This window comes from Esox lucius, chromosome 12, assembly GCF_011004845.1.
Source record: "Esox lucius isolate fEsoLuc1 chromosome 12, fEsoLuc1.pri, whole genome shotgun sequence".
In the NCBI taxonomy this organism is placed as follows: domain Eukaryota; kingdom Metazoa; phylum Chordata; class Actinopteri; order Esociformes; family Esocidae; genus Esox; species Esox lucius.
Window position 1 is genome coordinate 20,179,306 of NC_047580.1, and position 6,125 is coordinate 20,185,430.

Sequence of the window (6,125 nt, forward strand, 5' to 3'; positions counted from 1 at the left end):
AGCCAGTTAACCAGATCATGTAAGAGAGATGGGCAGAAAACGGGGAGGGTGCAGTGTGAGACACTGTGCATGCGGTAAAGACCTCGGTGGAAAAAATGACACAGAAAATGTACACAGAAGTACAATCACAAACATAAAAACACAGATTATCACAGTTTCTAATAATATATAAATTGTCATGGGTATAGTGCAAGTTATGGATCAAAAAATGTACAGCCCCCCATATCATTATCCATTATACATTTTATGATAGATTTCTACGTAACAATGGCGATTCTAGGATCTCCTACAGTTGTGATTCTTTTTCAATTACATAACTGAACGTCAATAAAAAAGAAGTGTATTCTATAACCCAAAATTGTTTCATTCTAAAATATTCCTGAGCATTTGTCCAGTATAAAGGATGAGTGAAGAAACTTGGTGAAAAATGAAATTTGATTCAGGTTTTGCTGCGTTTGTCACAGTTGAAGAGGAAGGACACAGGCGCATAGTGGTGGCAAGAGATTCCTTTAATGGTGGCTTGCAAAACAACAAAGGAGAGCTATAACCGCAACTAAAACAGTGCAGAACACAAAGCATTAACAATGATCGATACAGTGGTGCGGACAAACTCAACTAATATAGGGTCCTCAATTAGATGGACATGGCAGGAAGCAGGACATGGTGCCGGGACAGGTGGAGGCTCTGCCCCCGGAGCAAGACGAGGCGCCAACGCAGGTGGAGGCTACGCCCCTAGAGCAGGACGTGGTGTCGGGGATGCAGGAGGCGCCAGGTGAGCTGGAGGCGTCAGGGGATAAGATTATTCCCCACCCACCTGATCCAAAAAACTGAGAAGGGGCCTTTATCAAACAAACAAAACACAAAGCAAAATCAACTAAAGATGTGGAACTGTTGATGACAAAATCATCAATGCAATACTGCAGCATAAGCCTGGGTCCCACTGAGAACATGAACCATGGAAGGTCCACGCAGCGCCATGAAGTTCAAACAGCATCACTGTGACAGTGTCCTGTTGGTGTTCTGAAAGTTATCTCCTTACCTAATCTCTCTGTGAGGTTGTCCTCACTCACTCAGAGGAGACAAGTGTTGCTATTGTTTAAATTCAGTCTTGAGACTGGATTCGAGACTGGATATAACACCGCACCACTTTGAATGACCAGTCTCTGGGATGACAACATTAGCATCTTCTTTGAGGTAAGCAACACTAACCGTTTTAGTTTGAAGAACTTTTAAGTCAGTTTCTGTATGCAATTGCTAGAATGTTTCACCTGGTTTTTATTTATGAATTTGGATAATGCTAATAATGCCAATTCCAGGCTGGGAGAAAAAGTAAAGAATGGCTTATTGTGAAATATGACACCATGGACCTTCAGAGACAAAACCAGGTAATGGTAATTTTACTCAAATAGGATTCAAACTAGAAAAGTAACATATTCAATAAGGTTACTCTGAACAGTAACACAACTTGTCTCTGCCTCGTCTTCCATAACGGAACAAGAATGAATCGGAGTAGTACTAGCTAGACCAAGTTAGTTTAGCATGGGAAGGTAAGTACTGCAAGTGTCTAAAGCAAGTATAAGTGAATGACAAAATACAAACTGATAGTGAAATACAAACTGATAGACTGACTGGTGAGAAAGTTTAAATGGGCAATACATCAGTCAATCTGATTACTAATGTAGGAAAATATTTTAAACATTAACTAAAAACAAAAACTGCAGTTGTCTACAGGTCCTCTTTGCTCGTTTCTTTAAGCTAAAAGTACAATACAAAATGTACATATTGCTCCTTTAACAAGATTTCCAAAATATGTGAAAAATCGTTTTCGACGTATGTTTTGCTTTTCTTATTGGGATTGAACCAAGTGTGTAGTGGGGGGCGGATAAGCATTGCAAAGGAATGCATAGAGCAGTGAATTAGTCAGGACCAATAGGAGGCAATCAGAATATCACAGAAATAAGGGATCTGAGAAAAGGAAGAGAAAGGAAGGGATGTGAGGAAGGTTGGTGAGAGAGACAGAGATAAAAGAGCACGGGGTGGGAGGGAGTGGGACAAAGAAGAGGTAAAGAGAAGGGCGAGAGAAAAATAGGGAAGGAATTGAGAACAGATAAGATTCATGTTGGGTTGAGCCAGGTGTGGACATGATACTAGGGCTACACTATGATCAAATGGTCCATGTGCAAAGTCATTTCCCTCCAGACAAGATCATGACATGCAGGCCATATACCAAACCAAATGTGAACTAAATCATCGATATGTATTCAGGAAGAGATCACAACATGCATGAAACATTCATGGACATTTAGATAGCATGCTGTTTTACAATGACTATTTACATTTAAGTAATTTAGCAGATACCTTTTTTTTTATCATACTGCATCCCAGAGGGAATTTAAATCAGAACCCTGGCGTTGGAAGCACCATGCTCTAACAACTGCCCCACACAGGATTAGGAGTCATACAAAATCACGTTTTTCTACTACAAGGACTAATCAACTGGTAAAAGGGGAAAACCACACTTATTTTAATTCAGCTATTTTCAAAAAATCTGTCATCTTTCAGCAACTCAAGTGAATTACAATATTTCTGAAAACCAATGAGTGTCTGTTCCAATATAATGTTCAGACAGAACCAATTTCTACTATAGCGCCTGGCAACTCAGATGCTCATTAATGCACACAAATGAAGATGAAATGACTGAACGACATGCGTAGTCGGGTGTCCCGGGTAGTCAGGGTGTCCCGGGTAGTCAGGGTGTTAGGGTTAGTCAGGGTGTTAGGGTTAGTCGGGGTGTTAGGGTTAGTCAGGGTTATGGTTAGTCGGGGTGTTTAAGGGTTAGTCAGGGTGTTAGGGTTAGTCGGGGTGTTTAAGGGTTAGTCGGGGTGTTTAAGGGTTAGTCGGGGTGTTTAAGGGTTAGTCGGGGTGTTTAAGGGTTAGTCAGGGTGTTACGGTGGGTCAGGGTGTTAGGGTTAGTCAGGGTTATGGTTAGTCAGGGTGTTGGATTAGGGATGCAGCCTCAATCCGAGACATACTTTAAAAAAAATTGGTCTGTTAAAAATGTTATTAGTTAGTCAACAGATAATGAGGCATTCTTGTCAAAAAAAACATCAAAAAAATATGAATATATTTGGCGAACCCATGTTTATCATTGATAAATGATAAAGCTAAAAGCATGTTCTTCTTGAGCCACGCATCAACCTCTTAAATATCAGAATCATATAGGCAACTCAGTGCAAATTTCTGTAGCCCAGAGGACCAACAACCAAAAGTGCCAGGGTATTGATATGGTAAACACAGCACAACCAAATCAAAACACATCCCTAAAATGCATTTAATTTCCTTGATGACACACAGAAAAATAAATTATAATACAGATGAGCTGAGCGTCCTATGAGCTAAGAGTCAGGGAGCAGCTGGGCATGTGGTGGGCATGGCAGCAGCGGAGGGGGTCTAAATTTCAACTCTCATGTTTCCCTTACCATTAAACACTTGTAGGGAGAACGGACTGTCAGACTGAGGCAAAGTTTGATAACAGGTGGTCCACTTCTTTTACTGCAGTAGGTTCCATCATGCAGACTACGCCCAAAACGATCATAAAAAACAACACATGAAACTACTGAAAGGTACCATTTGGGACTCAGAAGCATGCCATTGGCGTCATGTCTACACCGGTTTTAGTGCGAGTAATAGGAAATCTGCACTGGAATGTACAATACTCTATAAGTAAGAGTGCTATGAGAGTACACCTGTAGTCAATATACTCTTTGTTTTTGTCATGATTTGAAACAGTCCTATTCTGATATGAAAATCCTGTTTAGAAAGTCCACTAGTATTCTTTAAAGAGTAAGTCTTATTAAAATCCCATTAAAAGACCCAAAAGAATCAGATCGGCTCCAATGAAAATGAGATAAATATCACGACCAAAATAACCAAGTATGTTTGATGTTTGGTCGCATATCCTTTGTATGAAATAACTGTTCTGAAGTCTGTGATTGAATGATCTTAACAGACACTGCATATCTTCTTTGGAGTTGCTATCACAGGGTTTTTCAGCCATCTTCAGATTTTATTTGTGCTTTAACCTAACACATGAAAATCAAGTTCAGTTAGATATTTTATCTGGAAATGTAACTATGAATAATGTTTGGAGGCATTTCCTTGCACTTGGGTTTGCATTGGGCTGTGAAGTCTTCTGTGGACGGTAGACACATTCTTGCTTACCTTATGGAGTGTTCCACATCTGTCTGACAGTCCATATTTTTCTTCAGTATGGTTAGCATTCTTTGATCCTCCACTGTAGAGGCTGTCCTTGGCCTACCAAGCCATTTGTGATGGCTAAACTCAGCAGAGCTCTTTTTAACCCTAATATGGCTTTTCCATTCATTTTCTGATAAGTTACTATACACCACAATTTTAGTGTTTATAATTTCCTATTCGCCACTAAAATCAAAATTATTGTTAATTTTGATTTGTTGATAAACCATTTATTTGCCAATTTTTTTACACCCCAAAACATTACAGACTGAGTTTCTCCAAACCAGGTTCACAGACCCACACTGTCCATAAAGGAATGCCTGTGAAAGTCCAGCTCTTTGCATTGTTTCTATCTTCACAGAACCGGAGTAACCATGAATGTCTACTATTTTGTAGTAAGCACATACAGAATTTTTCACTGAGTAACTTCTAATCAGTTATCAGCTATATTAGCCATAAAGTTAGCACTTTCAGGAACATGTGTTGTCCATTTCCCTCTATGATTCTCACAAGATGTTGTAGCACACATTAAAATATACCACGGCAAAACAGCACTTCAAGGCAATACCAGTCTTCTCAACAGACAGTGACGACTTGATAATCTTCCCAGACAGAAGCCCACACTTTGCCTGTCCCCAAAAAAGATTGAGAAAGGCAGCTGAAGTCTAATTACTTACAGTTGAATGTGGAATGCTGGGGCACTGTAATCTTGGGCAGTTTCACAGCATGTTCATACATCCGGTTGTGATTGCCATCACCTTTCCGGTCACAAAGATACACAAAAACACCCAGAGCCAAAAATATCACAGTCAACAGATACAAGTGAATAAGTAGTTAAAGCATTGTGTCTTCAAATAAAAAGAAGCAAGAGTAGTTAGTCTTTTACACAAATATTGTGTAATTCATGTCTTGATGCAACAATGGGCTTGTGAATAATAATAAAAAGGAATTTAATGGTGCCACCAAAAATCAGCTTGTACATCAAATGGGCAGTGGGTTAGAACATTAAAAACAATGGTAAGGTTACATTCATAATTTCATAGAAAAGCTGCAAATACCTCATTGGAAGTGCTTTGAAGTATAATCTTCAAAGATCATTTGATCCCCATTTAATCGATCCATTTCAACTACTCTATCATGTAGCATCATCTATTGTTTTATTTATAGGCAACATGGTATGCATGTCAAATCAGTGGATACATTTATATTATTTTGTATTTTATCCTTTAGTTTCTTAGTTTTCTATAACATTGAAAACATTTACACATTTAATCTCAGCTGATGTGCATCACATCAAACACTTGGAAATCTCTTTATACGGTCAATGCCTGAAATCCTTTTAACTTTCTACCTTCCATATATCAGTTCATGAGCTTTCAAAGAAAAATGTCTCCTTTCCACCTGAAGAGAACAGGTCACAAACTGCACCACCTTAAAATATAAAAGAAATGTATAAACATCGACAGCACTTAACAAGAAGGGTAACAGAAAAACTGATGTTCCCATTGAAGAATATTGAACAAAGGCTCCTTTTGGCATGAAACATTTTAGGTGGGTATAATTTGATAAATATTTTTCAAATTATATGTTAAGAATTTATTAAAGGGCCAGTTTGGACTGAAACTAGTTCACTGTTAAGTTCAGTTAAATTGCACTGCAATTCATACAAATTATCCCACCATTTTTGTGTGATGTATTAAGGGGCTATGAAAAACACCCCCCCAAAAAAACAAACACATGGAAACAATCTGCAAGTAATTTGTACATGACACAGATCAGTATTCTCATTTAAAACAGGGGTGGGTACATAAATTGTCCTACTCAAGGGACTTCAAACTGGACTTATTCACTCCACAGTGCTCCTCACACAA